This window comes from Sus scrofa, chromosome 18 (assembly GCF_000003025.6).
Source record: "Sus scrofa isolate TJ Tabasco breed Duroc chromosome 18, Sscrofa11.1, whole genome shotgun sequence".
Lineage (NCBI taxonomy): Eukaryota > Metazoa > Chordata > Mammalia > Artiodactyla > Suidae > Sus > Sus scrofa.
Genome location: NC_010460.4, coordinates 36069346 through 36086039, shown reverse-complemented (window position 1 = coordinate 36086039; position 16694 = coordinate 36069346). Strand labels below are relative to the sequence as shown.

The 16694-nt window shown below is 37.3% G+C and overlaps 1 pseudogene; it reads right to left on the bottom strand.

Annotated features, from left to right (window-relative positions):
* Positions 3761–7005, bottom strand: LOC100621929 (annotated as a pseudogene).

Sequence of the window (16694 nt, the reverse complement as noted above, 5' to 3'; positions counted from 1 at the left end):
AGCTCAACTTCTCTCCTAAAAACAACAAAATTCACAACTAAAGACTGAGCAATCTTCACCCAAATGGACCAGAAACCTTAAAAAAGATACCCTACTCCAGAAGAAAAAGAGGAGGCCACATCAAGAGGTAGGAGGGGCAATTTCATGATATAAACAACCCCATACCTCCTGGGTGGGAAGCTCCACAGACTGAAAACTAACTGGTTCACAGAGACTCACCTACAGGAGTGAGAGTTCTGAGCCCCACATCAAACCCTCACGTGCGGGGATCTGGCACTGGGAGAAAGAGCCCCTGGAGCATCTGGCATTGAAGGCCAGTGGGGCTTGTGCGCAGGAGCTCCACAGGACTGGGGGAAACCGAGACCCCATTCTTAAAAGGCACACACGGATTTTCACGTGCACTGGAACCCAGGGCAAAGCAAAGTCTCCATGGGAATCTGGGTCAAACCTGACTGCAGTCCTTGGTGGACATCCTGGGAAAACAGGGGTGAATGTGGTTTGTTGTGAGGGAAGGACGTTGAAAGCAAAGTTCTCGTGAATATTCAGCAGCTGCCTTTCTTTGGAGGTGGCCATTTTGGGAAAATCTAGTCCCACCTGTCAGTCAGTGCTGAGAAGCCCCAGGCCAAACAACAATCACAGCCCCACCCCTCAGTAAACTGGCTCCCTAAAGACCCCTCAGGCACACAGCTGCCTCTAATCCCATCCAGAGACAAAGCCAAAGCCCCACCCACCAGAGGGATTAGAATCAGCTCCACCTACCAGTGGGCAGGCATCAGCCCCTCCCATCAGGAAGCCTACAGCAAGCCCCCATACAGACTTCAGCCACACGGGGGGGGGGGGGGGTAGACATCAGAAGTAAGAGAGGCTACAATTCTAGTATCTATAAAAAGGTCACCACACCAAAAACCTATAAAAATGAAAAGACAGAGAACTATAACTCAGATGAGGGAGAAAGGAGAAACCCCAGAAAATCAGCTAAGCAATGAGGAGAGTCTCAGCGTCCAGGAAAAAGACTTTAGACTGTCGATGCTGAGGATGATGCAAGACATTGGAAATAAACTGGAGGCAAAGATGGATAACTTACAGGAAACACTGACCAAAGAGATACAAGATATAAAATTTAAACAAGAAGTGATGCAGAGTACAATAACTGAAATAAAAAACTCACTAGAAGCAGGTAACAGCAGAATACAGGAGGCAGAAGAACAAATAAGCAGGGTGGAGGACAGACTAGTGGAAATTATGGATGCAGAACAGAAAAGAGAAAAAAGATTGAAAACAAATGAAGAGAATCTCAGAGAACTGTGGGACAACGTGAAACGCACCAACATCCATATTATAGGGGTGCCAGAAGGAGGAGAGAGAAGGAGACAAAAAATATTCCAAGAGATAATAGCCGAAAACTTCCCTAACATGGGAAAGGAACCACCCACTCAAATCCAGCAAGCACAACAAGTACCATATAAAATAAACCCAAGGAGGAATACATCGAGACACATATTAATCAAACTGACGAAAATTAAAGACAAAGAGAAAATCTTGAAAGCAGCTAGAGAAAAGAAACAAGTAACATAGAAGGGAAACCCAATGAGGTTATCAGCAGATTTTTCAGCAGAAACTGTGCAGGCCAGAAGGGAGTGGCATGATGTACTTAAGGTGATGAAAGGAAAAAACCTCCAATCAAGAATACTCTACCCAGCAAAGCTCTCATTCAGATTTGAAGGAGAAAGCAAAACCTTCACAGATAAGCAAAAGTTGAGAGAATTCAGCAACACTAAACCAGCCTTACAACAAATACTAAAGGAACTTCTCTAGGCAGGAAGGAAAAGATCAGCAACTGGAAACAAAAATTCCACAAATGACAAGGCTCACCAGTAAAGGTATATATACAGTAAAGATACAGAGTCATCCATGCACAATTATACCACCAAAATCAGAAATCATGAGAAAAGGTGGGTACAAATGCAGGACACTGGAGATGAACTTGCAATTAAGAGAACAACAACTTAAAAACAATTTCATATTCATATAGACTCTTACATCAAAACTTCAGAATAACTGCAAACCAAAAGTCTACAACTGATACACAAACAAGGAATCTCTGGAGAATATATCTTATAGTAAATAAGTGCATAATCCACCATGAAGGGGGTGATTTGACATCATTCTTGGAATGCTGAAGTCTTCTTAGATCTGATTCTGATTTCCTCTCCATCAAAGAATTTATGATAATTATAATTAAATAATGCAACTGTACAGTTAAATAATACAGTTCTACAATTGTATTACTAATAACCATTTCTCTCCATGGTATGATGTAAGGTCTATAATGTCTTGTTTATCACATCACCTAGAATGGTGTAATGCCTATAATGAAAAATCAATAAGATGTAACAAATTGTGAGGACGTATTTATATAGTTATACTGTTTTTTAACCAATTTATGCATTTTATATTTTACTTATTTTTAGAGGGTATATTATTTTTGTTATTCTTACCAGCTAAATTATTCTTTTTATTATGCTATATAAAATATTTAATGGTATATAAGGCTTTCTTCTTTATAAATTTTAGTTGCATAATATAACAATTTTAATATAATGCTAATTGTTAAAGAAAAATTGAAATGTAATAGATTATACTAAATAGTAAGGATGAAAGCCATACAAAATGGGATAAAGTATAGAATAAATTTCCTATTTGTCTCAGTATATTTTCCATTCCATTTCTCCAGAGGGAGTCACTTAATCTGTTTCTTAAGATCCATGATATAATAATCTGTGTGAATGTAATTGTGTTTAAATGTATATATTTTATTCTGTAAAAAAAATAAAAATTTCAAAAAATAAATAAATTTAAAAAAATTAAAAAAAGAGAGGTACAGCTATTTCCTGTCTTCCAATCTTCCTGCCACATTACCAGGCATACCTTGGAGCCATCTTAAGAACAGCTCAGGGACCAGCTTGATACCATCAAGTGATCCAGTCTTTGCCTTGTACAATGGAAGAAATGCACAAAGGAGCCCTGCCAGGTTTCCTGATCAACAAATCAATGTTATACAGAATACTCATCAGACTGCTAAATTTTGCAGTATTTTTTTACAGAGCAATAATAGATAACTAGATAGACAGGTAATAGGTAGACAGATTAAAAAAATACAATGTTAGAATTCTGTTTATCTGAAAAAAAAATGTTTGAACAGCATTATCTGTGCTAGCCCTCTAATTCCTAAGACTAAAGATTTATTCCAGTTTAATCTATCCACTTTTGAAGCATCTTTCCTTTGTGCTCTGCTAAATGTCTAGGTCAAAGTAACACAATATGGAATAGATAACTAAATCCTTGCTAGGCATTAACTAGAGTAAATACAGTTGGAGAACTGCTTCTCAGTTTAAACCAGTTGAACTGTGACTATGCCATGGTTTTAGAGACTGTTTCATCATGTCCTGGCCTGTCTTCTAAGAATGTGGTTTCAGTCCCCTGACACTTTTAAAATAATCACAGTCACACAGAAATTCAGCAGCTGAGATATGTGTTAATTGCTCCATCCTAGTGAGTACAGATAATAGGAGCTGAGATTCTCTTGAGATCAAGAAGAATCGTGAAGGGTCAGTGTCAAAATGAGTATTATTAGATTGGTTAAAAATAGCTCTTTTCTTGGACAATATGTTTAACATTGTTTGAACGTTATTAAATATGATGAAGGTGCTAATTATAACAGAGAATTGTTTAACAGAAATGCTTCTCGGTATGTGATTTCTTTTTTTTTTTTTTCCTGGTAATTTTATTGTATAAAGTCCCTTTTATACATAGATTTTTCCATGAAATAAGAGGTCACACAATCAGATCAGCATACGGATCCTGTGATGATCACATGAGAGGAATTGAGGATTATTGATGGTTACTTGAAGTTCAGGGCAGTGCTTGTCTGTGGCTACAATCTGCCATAAAATTCAAGGCCAGTGTTTGAAGAGCGAGAAAGAATTTGACTCAAGTTTTATATTTTTATTAATTATAATTTTTATAAATATGGATGAAATGCAGTTTCTTTTACTTGAAAACTCTGAGCAATCTATACATTAATAGTACCAAAATAGGTACAGAGAAATGAGTGATGTCAAAGTTGAACTTCTCAATTTATTTATTTTTTTTAGTTCTTTTTTGGTTGCCCCTGCAGCATATGGAAATTCCTGGTCTAGGGCTCATCAAATCTGAGCTGGAGCTGTGACCTACCCCACAGGTGTGGCAATCCAGGATCCTTAACCCACTGTGCCAGGCTGGAAAGTGAACCAGTGCCTCCACAGAGACAAGCTGGATCATTAACCCACTGTGTCACAGTGGGAACTTCTGAATTTCTGATCTGTGAGATCAAACATATACTAGGTCAACATTCATAAATGTAGGATTGTAAACAACTCACTTCATTTTCTGATAACTGAAGTGACAGGTTACTAACTTGAACAAACTTAAATGTTGTTAGTTTGGATTTTGGTATTTGCATTGGAATGTAATTTTTCCTTTTATTCAAAATGGACTAAAATATAACTGCTTTATACTTTCTAAGAAGAATATTTTTCCTTAATATCAACTCACTGTCCTTGTTATTTAAAGGAAACCTAAAAAAATATGTCTACAAAATGTTAAAATTTGGGAGATGTTTGAAGTATAGATACATATATGCTCTTTATAAGTTACAAAGCGACTTTTATTATTTATTTCTGGGTGACATTCTTGGTAAATTTTCCACTATAATTTATCCTTCAGTCAGAAATGTATTATATTTTCAAAAGTACTAATTGGATTTTATAAACATTTTCACATATTTCAATTCTTTTTTATATTAAGTAAAATATTTTTGAAACACTTCAAAAACTTTTGATATTAAACTAGAGGAATCACCTCTTCATTGCAAGAAAGAAAGTCATAACAAAGTAAAACATTTAAATTAAACTGATTTTCAGTCTTCTTTGAGCAAAAGAAAGAAAAAATAGTGGTTGATTAGTTAAGCTTTGTGCTCTAACCAAACTAATTAATTACAGTGATTTTAAATGGCCATAGCCCATCTGTTTGGGTAGCTTGACAGTTCTGACTACTTTTGTGGTGATTTCTTTTTAAACACAAAGGTGCTAAAATGATCCAGTCATGCAATGTTCATCTTAGGCACTCTGCATCTCTATGCCAATCTTGCGGCTAAGGATCTTGTTCCAGTCAGTCCTTGTGTGTGTAGCTGGCAACTCTTGACATAAGGCTTTGAAAGTAGTGTCTGATGTTGTCTCATAATTCTTAATGATGATAGTCTGATACTCATTTTCTGCAGCCTCTACAATCTTTATAAATTCTTTTGCTCTTTGCACCTCATTAGATGCTGTTAGGGAATCTTGTATATCTTTATGACTCACTAGCTGAACATTAACTATCTTCATAATAATGAACCTGAATTTTCAAGATGCCAGCCACCTGAATGGTTGAAGAAGTGATTGTAGACTTCCACTCTGACCACCAATGACCATTCCAAAATTTTTTTCTTGAAACTTATGGCTTTTTATGCATGTAATAATGGTTTGCTGTTCATGTATTTTTTTTTTAACATATACAGTGCAAACTCAGTTTGAATAATGTTCTTTTAGATAAGTTTGAAGAGCCGTTTCTACTGAAGTTCTCCATGATTCATTTGCATTGTCTGCTTCAAAGGGTCTTGCATCAGTTGCTTGCTTCCTTTCTTTCTTTTGTTCGTTCATTGGTTCTTTCGTTCTTTTTTTTTTTTTTTTTTTTTTTCCTTTTTAGAGCTGTGTCTTTGGCATATGGAAGTTCCCAGGCTAGGGGTTGAATTGGAGCTAGAACTTCCAGCCTATGCCACAGCCACAGCCATAGCAATGTGGGAAACAAACTGCATCTGTGACCTACACCACAGCTCACCACAACGCTGGATCCCTGACCCATTGAGTGAGACTAGGGATAGAACTGGCATCCTCATGGATGCTAGTCGGATTTGTTTCTGCTGAGCTATGACCGGAATTCCAGTTGCTTCCTTTTTTTTTTTTTTTTTGTCTTTTTGTCTTTTTGTTGTTGTTGTTGTTGCTATTTCTTGGGCCGCTCCCACGGCATATGGAGGTTCCCAGGCTAGGGGTTGAATCGGAGCTGTAGCCACCGGCCTACACCAGAGCCACAGCACCTCGGGATCCGAGCTGCGTCTGCAACCTACACCACAGCTCACGGCAACGCCAGATCGTTAACCCACTGAGCAAGGGCAGGGACCGAACCCGCAACCTCATGGTTCCTAGTCGGATTCGTTAACCACTGCGCCACGACGGGAACTCCCAGTTGCTTCCTTTCTTAAGTGATCAAATTTGAAACAGAGTCTGTTTTTTGGATCCAAAAACTTTGTTTCCTAAGTCACCAGGTTCAGTTATCAATACCTGATCTTCATACCCTTCAATTTTTACTGGAGTAAACTAGTCCAAGTTATACTGTGCAAATGCACTAAAAAAAAAAAAAAAAAAAAAAAAAAAAGGCTGGCAGCTCCTTCCCTGAGAAGATTATCTTTATTAAGTAGTAACCAAACATTCTTAAACAGCTCATTAAATTCTCCAGGAGAGACGTGAATGATGAATTTTGTTGCTATATGCACCTTCTCCTCATCAGAAAACTGCTCCTCCAGATCCACCATTTTCCTTCTAACATATTCCAATTCTAATTGTTTTTCAATTAGTGTAAATAATTATATTACCTGAGTAATGAATAAATTGAATTATCACTGATTAACATTTTTTGAGTAGCTATCACTTCAAATAGAAAATAGGAATGGTAAAAAATATAGTGATGTGAAAGAAAAGATTTATCATCACATGACTGGAAATAGTTGTTTTTAAATTTGCATATGTGTTCTAGTGCTTATGAATTCTGTAGGTGTTATGTCCTCAATATAAGGGGGGGTTTGTTTTTTTTTAATATAATGATTTTATTTTTTGCATTATAGCTGGTTTACAGTATTCTGTCAATTTTCTACTGTACATCATGGTGACCCAGTTACACATAATGTATACATTCTTTTTTCTCACATTATCATGCTCCATCAAAAGTGACTAGACATAGTTCCCAGTGCTACACAGCAGGATCACATTGCTTGTGCATTCCAAAGGCAATCGTCTGCATCTATTAACCCCAAGTTCCCAATCCATCCCACTCCCCCCCGCTTTGCAACCACAAGCCTGTTCTCCAAGTCATGATTTTCTTTTCTGTGAAAAGGTTAATTTTTGCCATATATTAGATTCCAGATATAAGTGATGTCATATGGTATTCATCTTTCTCTTTCTGACTTACTTCGCTCATATTAGAGTCTCTAGTTCCATCCATGTTGCTGCAAATGGCATTATTTCATTCTTTTTTATGGCTGAGTAGTATTCCGTTGTGTATATATACCACATCTTCCTAATCCAATCCTCTGTCGATGGACATTTGGGTTGATTCCATGTGTCTATTGTGAATAGTGCTGCAATGAACATGTGGATGCATGTGTCTTTTTCAAGGGAATTTTTTTTTGTTTTTGTTTTTTCTAGGGCTGCTCCTGTGGCATATGGAGGTTCCCAGGCTAGAGGTCTCATCAGAACTGTAGCCAACAGCCTACGCCAGAGCCACAGTAATGCTGGATCCGAGCCGTGTCTGCGACCCACACCACAGCTCGTAGCAACTCCGGATCCTTAACCCACTGAGCAAGGCCAGGGATCGAACCCAACCTCCTGGTTCCTAGTCGGATTCGTTAACCACTGAGTCATGACGGGAACTCCTCAAGGAAAGTTTTGTCCAGAAGTATGCCCAAGAGTGGGACCGCTGGGTCATATGTTAGTTTTATGAAGAGTTTTCTAAGGTACCTCCATACTGTTCTCCATAGTGGTTGTACCAGCTTACATTCCCACCAACAGTGCAGGAGGGTTCCCTTTTCTCCACACCCTCTCCAGCATTTGTTATTTGGGGTCTTATTAATTACGGTCATTCTGACTGGTGTTAGGTGGTATCTCATGGTAGTTTTGATTTGCATTTCTCTAATAATCAGGGATGTTGAGCATTTTTTCATGTGCTTGTTGGCCATCTGTATATCTTCTTTGGAGAAATGTCTATTCAGGTCTTTTGTCCATTTTTCCCTTGGATTGTTGGCTTTTTTGCTGTTGAGTTGTATAAGTTGCTTATATATTTTAGAGATGAAGCCTTTGTTAGTTGCATCATTTGAAACTATTTTCTCCCATTCTGTAAGTTGCCTTTTTGTTTTCTTTTTGGTTTCCTTTGCTGTGCAAAAGCTTGCCAGTTTGATTAGGTCCCATTTGTTTATTTTTGCTTTTATTTCTGTTGCTTTGGGAGACTGACATGAGAAAACATTTGTAAGGTTGATGTCAGAGAATGTTTTTCATATGTTCTCTTCTAGGAGTTTGATGGTGTCTTGTCTAATATTTAAGTCTTTAAGCCATTTTTTAGTTTATTTTGGTGCATCGCGTGAGTGTGTGTTCTAGTTTCATTGATATGCATGTACCTGTTCAGGTTTCCCAGCAATACTTGCTGGAAAGACTGTCTTTTTCCCATTTTATATTCTTGCCTGCTTTGTTAAAGATTGATTGGCCGTAGGTGTCTGGGTTTATCTCTGGGCTCTCCATTCTGTTCCATTCGTCTGTATGTCTGTTTTGGTACCATTACCACACTGTCTCAATGACTGTGGCTTTGTAGTATTGCCTGAAGTCTGGGAGAGTTATGCCTCCTGCTTGGTTTTTGTGTCTCAGTATTGCTTTGACGATTCTGGGTCTTTTGTGTTTCCATATGAATTTTTGGATTGTTTGTTCTAGTTCTGTGAAAAATGTCACAGATTAATTTGATAGGGATTACATTGAATCTGCAGATTGTTCTGGGTTTTGAAAGGGTAGGTTTGTGAATTTTTAAACTGTCTTCTTTAGCAAAACAGGAAGCTGGAGAGAGGAGGCAAAGATAGAAGAACAAAATCACTGAAATGAACTCATTATAATTGTTTTTTATATTAAGTGGAGACCTTGTAATAAATAATCAAGTAATAGATAATCTGGTAGGTATATGGTATAATTTGTAAATAGGGAGACATGTATACACACTCACACATACCCTTCTGTTTTATGATCTACAATGGAATTTAATATAAGCATAAATAACTGTTCAGTATAAAAATTAAAATGTATTTTATTTAATTTAAAATATATTTAATAGAAAAATTACTGTTTAATATAAACAGAAGCAAATGTTCCAAAATGGCATTAATTTCTCCAACTTCAGCTAATAAGAAATATTAGCTGGTAGGAAAAGGGGTTATATCTAAGAGCTTGAACTGTAGGAGGAAGATCCTAAATACAATTGGATCAATTTAAAAAAACTGAAATACGCTTTACTGGTCAATGCCATTGTACCAAAACATTGTGAGGCCACAAAACCTAATTCCCAGAAATAGCTTTCAATATAAGGAGCAGGCCAATGGAGTAGATAAATGTGAATAAAATATACTAATACAGCATCACATTTAAAAAATCTCATAGGAGTCCCTGCAAGGAAACTATTGCTTCATCTGTGGAGAATCTTATGAGCTTTTAAAAATTTGTTTGAGATTTGGGGGCAGGGTTTGGTGGTGGAGTATGAGTGGGAAGCAAAGGCTGCCAGAGATTTTGAAATGATTTGGGGGAAGGCCGCACATGAAGACTGTGGAGGAAACTTCAGCAGGGGTCCTGTGTTGCAGAGTCCAGCACCTGAAGGCCTAACAGAGATGCCACTCCTCTGTGCTGCCAGCACTCCCGCTCTTCTGCTCTTTCAGAAGGTAGCTCTGTTCGAAATGCATGTCCTTAAGTCCAGATGAGGAATGTTTGTGTAGTGAGTTTGAATAGCGAGGGATACTAGCATATTGCATTTAACAAATTTGTTCAATTTATGAGGTATAATTTAGACACAATATAATTCAAAAATTAAAAGCTTAAGAACATTTGCATCATCCGTTTCCATGGACCCATTTCCAGTTTATCCTCTGCCACAGCCATGGAACAGTCAACCACTGACCTTTCTGTCCCTACGGTTTTGCCTTGTCTAGAATTTTGTGTATATGGAATCACACAGTATCAATTTTTTTGGTGAGATTGACTTTTCACAGAGCATAATGCTTTTAAGATTCATCTATGTCAATAACTATGTATTTATACAAATGTCAGTAGTTTGTTAACTTTTGGTTGCTTATTCAGTTGTGTGGATCTGTCACCCATTGTTTACCTCCTCACAAGATCATGGGCTTTGGGGTTTTTTCAGTTGTATCCTGTTATCCAAATGGATATGCAAAAAGCCACTATGACCATTCAAACAGAACTTTTTGTATGGACAGATGTACTTATTTCTCCTAGCTGTGTTGTATGTTGAGTGCATGTTTATCATTGAGAAGACACGGTCAAACTGCTTTCCAACACAGCAACACCAATTTGCATTCCTGCCAGCAGCGTATGTTCCACTTGCTGCACATCCTTTCCAAAACATGGTCTTTTCATCCTCTTCCATTTTAACCATTTTAACTTTTTAAAATGTTTAGTATCTCATTGTGGTTTGATTTTTTCTTCTTTTGCTTTTTAGGGCCATAACTGTGGCCTATGGAAGTTCCCTGGGCTAGGGGATTAGGGATTGATTCCGAGCTGCAGCCTCTGGCCTGAACCACAGGCACAGCAACACGGGATCTGAACTGAGTCTTACCTACACCACAGCTAACAACACTGGATCCTTAATGTACTGAGCGAGGCCAGGGATTAAACCTGTGTCCTCATGGGTACTAGTTGGGTTTGTAACCTGCTGAGCCACAGCGAGAACTACATGGTTTAAATTTTTATTTCTCTGATGATGTGGAGCATATTTTCATGTGCTTATTTCCCATATCTGTGTATATGTATATATAAAACGTGTGTGTGTGTGTGTGTGTGTGTGTGTGTGTGTTTGTTTAGATGTTCTTTGGTGAAATGTCTCTATCCACATATTTTGCCCAGTTTTTAAAATACTTTTAGCTCTTACATTTAAGTCTGTGACCCATTTTAAGGTAATCTTTGTGTGTGTTGTGAATTAAGGGGCTAGATTTATCTTTCTATGTGTGGTTTTACAATTGAGTGCCATTTGTTGAAAAGACTATCCTTTATTTATTAGATTTTTTGGCATCTTTTTTAAAAATCAATTTGTCATGAATGTAAGAGTTTATTTCTGGATTTTCAGTTTTTTTTCATTGGTCTCTGTGTTTCTTCTCTTGCTGGAACCATACTTCTTAATTGTGATTACTTTATAATAACTTTGAATTTAGGAAATATAAGTGTTAGTTTATTTCAATATTATTTTGGCTATTCTGGATAACTTGTCTTTCCGTGTACATTTTATAATCAGCTTGTCCATTTCTGCAAAAAAAAGCCTGCTGTAATCTTGAAAGGTAGTATAATAAAGCTGTGTATCAGTTTAGGGAGAATTAACCATTTTAATTTATTCTTCTGATCATGTGATATATTGCATCTCTCTATTTTTGCCTTTTTAAATTTCTTTAAACAATATTTTATATTTCTCAGTGTATCATCTTTTTACATATTTTGTTAAAATTATCTATGAAATATTTAATTTTGGATATAATTAGTAAAGTAGTATTTTTATTTTTAATTCCCAATTTTATTGTTAGTTTTTAGAAATAAATTAATCTTTGCATATAGAGCTTGAATATTTAATATTCAATTTAATAAACAATAATTTACCTCCTGCAGGATCATATTATCTGTGAATTAAGACAGTTTTTTCTTTTCCAACATTTATGATTTTTCTCACTCCTCCTTGTTTCCCTTATTGCAATGTCTAGGACCTCTACTATTAGGATGTGCACAAGTGGTAAAAGCAGATAGCTTTGCCTTATTCTTGAAGTTATAGGTAAGCATTCAGTGTTTCAACTTTAAATGTAATGTTAGCATTGTTCTTAAATATCAGCATTAAATGTAATGTTCTTGAGAGGTTTGAGAAAGTTCCCTTCTTTTATTAGATTCGTGAGAGATTTTACAACTAGGAATGGATGTAGAAAATGTAGTTCCTACAGTTACTGAAATCACTGTTTGTTTTTTTTTTCCTTTCCATTCTGAAGAGATAGTGGATTATATTTATTACTCTTTGAATGCTATACTAAGCTGTATTCTGAGATAAATCTGATTTGGTCATGTTGAATAATAGTTTTAAAATTTTTTATTGATTGATCGATTGATTGATTTTGCCTTTCAGGGCTTCACCTGCAGCATATGGAGGTTCCCAGGCTAGGGGTCGAACCAGAGCTGTAGCCGCTGGCCTACGCCACAGCAACGCAGGACCCAAGCCACGTCTACGACCACAGCTCATGGCAACACCAGATCCTTAAACCACTGTGTAGGGCCAGGGATGGAACCCCCAACCTCATGATTCCTAGTTGGATTCGTTTTTGCTGCACCATGACGGGAAATCCAGGGGACTCCTGAATAGTATTTTTAATGTGGACTAAAAAATGTATGCACAGCCTGAAAGTTGAGAGTGATGATTTATCTGGTGGATAAAACTGAAGACTTAAGCCCAGGAGACAGTATCCCCAATAACCCTGAAACAACTGCCCTTAAGAGGTGAGGCAGGAGTAGGATATACATGAATTTTGCAACAAAGAGCAGGTAGTTGGAACAAAAGATTACTGTTAATAAAAGAAAACTAGATATCTCAAGTTAAAGAATTTAGTGCTTTTCAATGTATGGGAAGATGCAAGAGTTTGACTTCACCGAAATCATTCCTTTGATATGCACCTCAGCTCTCTGGGGCCTGTATCCTGTGTTTTCACACCCTGCAGCCTCACCTTTGAGAGTGGCTGCACCGTAATGGCTGCTTAGATGGCAGGTATTCTTTGTTTCCTTCCTGAGTCCCCTCACTCTTGGAGGTGGCTGAAATCACTGATGACTGTGACATCCTTTGTTTAATGATACGGCAGGCAATATTTTCTCATGAATACACTGTTAAGTTTAATTTGCTAAGATTTGGTTATGGCATTTTCAACCATGTTCATGAGGGATACCTCTGTAGTTTTCATTTTTGTAATGTCTTTTGGTGGCTTTGATACAAACGTAAAGCTGGGTTGAGAAAAATGAAAGGGATGTCTTCCCTCTTTTTACTGTTTATTTGTTTTGCTTTGCTTTGTAAAATTCTTTGCAACATCTTTTTTTGTTTGTTTCTCTTGCTTTGTTACATTCTTTTCTGCCTTTTCTTCAGTACCAGATATATATATTTTTTTTTTGGTCTTTTGTCTTTTTGTCTTTTGTTGTTGTTGCTATTTCTTGGGCCGCTCCCGCGGCATATGGAGGTTCCCAGGCTAGGGGTTGAATCAGAGCTGTAGCCACCGGCCTACACCAGAGGCACAGCAACGCAGGATCCGAGCCGCGTCTGCAACCTACACCACAGCTCACGGCAACGCCGGATCGTTAACCCACTGAGCAAGGGCAGGGACCAAACCCGCAACCTCATGGTTCCTAGTCGGATTCATTACCCACTGCGCCATGACGGGAACTCCCAGTACCAGATATTCAATTTGGTCTTCCTACCTTAGGTAACTGAGTACTTTTAAATGAGGTGCATTTTTTCACTTGTTGTCATGGTTTTGTGATTCTTCAGAACTCACTAAAATCAGATTGTTGGAGATTATCTCCCGTAGTAGCAAACCAGCATATGCTGGGATGCACAGTGGCTTCTCTTTGTTGTCATGTATGTGGGTTGGAAGAAGAATTTCCAGATTCATAGCAGGTTGAAGATAAAGAAGAGTTAATTGAGATGAGAGATTCTGCTAGGGCAGCAGGATGACTTCCTGATGGTCAGGGAGAGCCAACCCTGGGTGCGGGGTCAGTCATGTCTGTCTTTATAGCCTGGGGAGAGAAGAGGTCTTAAGATACAACTGCTGACCTGTGGATTGGTTGAGGAAAGATGGGGTCTTCTGATACACTTGCTGGTTGGTTGGGGGTACTCAAGGCCCCTACAGGGGCAGGGCGAGGATTGAACCACATACCTTTCCTAATAGGCAGGAAGGAGTAGGCCAGGTTGCTCAGGGTGGGCAAGGGGGCATTACAGTGAGATGGGAGGGGTGATGATAAGGGTCTGATAATTCTTGTCTTGGCCAGAGGTTTTGAATTTGGTCTCCTTCAAGAGGCCTTGAAGTCTTACACTCTTTTTTTGGACTGACAGCCAGCGGATAGGAAATCCAGTCCCTCTTCTGTCTGTTCAGCTCATCAACGCAGCTTATCCTCAAATCCAAAGCAGGCAGGTGGATGCAGACTCTTAGCTTGTCAAAGAATCCACAGGGGGGAGTCGTTTGTTTGCTTATCCAGGCAACAGAAAGTAGCAGGCACTTTTCTCTGTAGATGGCAGGTCCTTTTTTCAGTCATTCACAGATATTTCCTGAGTGTTGGCTTTGTGTTGGACAGAATTCTTAACAATTAGGATATAGGAAGAAACAAACAGAAAGAGATCTGTGCACTCACAGAGTTTATTAGGGTTTAAGGGTGATGAAAATATAATAAATTGTAAAACCATGTAATATGTTAAAATGTCGTAGATGCTATTATTACAAGAAGAAAAAACTACAGAGTATAAGGGAGACCTAAAATGCTAGGGGAAGAGGGATGGTTTGCTGTAGTGAATTTGCGGTTAGGTTTCTTGAGCAAGAGAGATTTGAAAAGACTTGAAGGAGATGAGAGATTGGGCCAAGGGAAGAGCATTCTAGGAGAGGGAATAGCAGGAGCTAAGGCTCCAAGGGCAAGAACAAGAGCCTTTCTCAGTTCCCTGGCATAACAGATGAGGTCCAGCCCCTGATCCCTGAGAGATCCAGGCTGTGACAGCATTCCTGGCCTGGTTTCGTTACATCCTCAGAGGAGCAGGGAAGAAGAAGGAGTCATAAATGTACACAGAAGCTGCCTCAGCTTATGAGAACCCTCCTACAAAATATACATGAGAGGTACTGTCCAGAAATGAGTACGAAAATATCCAGCTTAGTGTGACACTTTTAAATACTCTAAAATGAGACACAGAGAAAACCAATTAAACTGTCACCGAGAGAGATTATTGCATATTATTTTATGGTAGGGAAGTCCCAATGACAAATAGCAAAATACAAGCAAAATGATGATTAATGTTTGATTTATTGCAAAAACATCTAAGCAGAATAGCTTTTTCTTTTTTTTTTTTTAACTTTAAAATAGCCAAGCAGAATATCTTATCTCAATGCAAAAATGTATTATTTATGATTGGCTTTCTTCTCTTTAAAGATTTGAAAATTCAGTTTTCTGCAGTATCCTTAAGATCCATCAAGAACATTCAGAAATAAGATAAACCTGAAGGCAACCTCATTTATAGGCAAAATATAGCATTGATACTTTTGAGTATTAAACAGTTTATATACCTGGCATTTTCTTTATTAAAAATGCATTCCTCTGGATTTTCTTCTTAGTATCTGATTAATATGATCCAGTACTGGTGGGTTGAATTTTTTTTCCCTCTTTTGGTAACAAGTTGGAATAATTTGTAAATCTTTCAAATTCAGAATATGGAATAAAAATTAGATTACATCATGAAAAATGCAGTAGTTGGTTTGACAGCTATTTTAATGGTAAACTGTATTTTTCAATAAATTTGCATATCTTTGCATATTAAATAAAATTTTTAGGTTTTGAGTTTTAAATATATAGGTATGTGCATAAACATGTATACAAATACATTAAACATTTGTATATATCCATGATAAAGCAACTGAGTACACTTTCATAGCTAAGCTTGCTTTGGTTCTCAATAATGATAAGCATTTAAATGTGCAAACATGAAATCTCCAGGACAATTAGTTTTCACATTTGGAAGAGTTGTTGTTTCAGGCTTTTTGTATAATATGATAGAAAAGTTAATTATTTTATATGGATGCGGGCATATTTATTGTTCCCCAAAGATTTAGAGGTATGTGTGTGTGTGTTTGTGTGTGTGTGTATGTGTAATACCAAGTTCTTATTGGGGTAATTAAAAGATTTAAGGTCCTGACTCAAGAGGCCAGTTGGATTTAGTAAAGGTTTATTTGTACAATGACTCAAGAACCATTGTGGGTTTATTTTTTAGAAACCGAGTTAAAATAAAATTGCTTTGAATGGCACAAATGAAATAATCTACAGAACAGAAACACACTCACAGACATAGAGAACAGACTTATGGTTACCGAGGCAGAGAGGGGAGGGAGTGGGATGGGCTGGGAGTTTGGGGTTAGTATATACAAACTATTACATTTAGAATGGATAAACAATGAGGTTTGCTCTATAGCACAAGGAACTATATTCAATTTTCTGGGATAGACCATGATGGAAGATGATATAAGAAAGGGAATGTATATATATGTATGACTGGGTCACTTTGTGGTAGAACAGAAATTGGTACAACATTGTAAATCAACCATATTCTAATAAAACTTTTTAAAAAATGCTTTGAAAAAATTGAATGAATCAAACTAAATGAACATTAAAACATGGCACAAAAGTCAACAAAATTGAGAACATGCATTTTTTTTTTTTTTTTAAAAAAACTATGGTTTAGTGAGAAGACAGCAATTCCCAATTTTTTTTTGTTTTTGCTTTTTAGGGCCGCACCAGTGACATATGGAGGTTCCCAGGCTA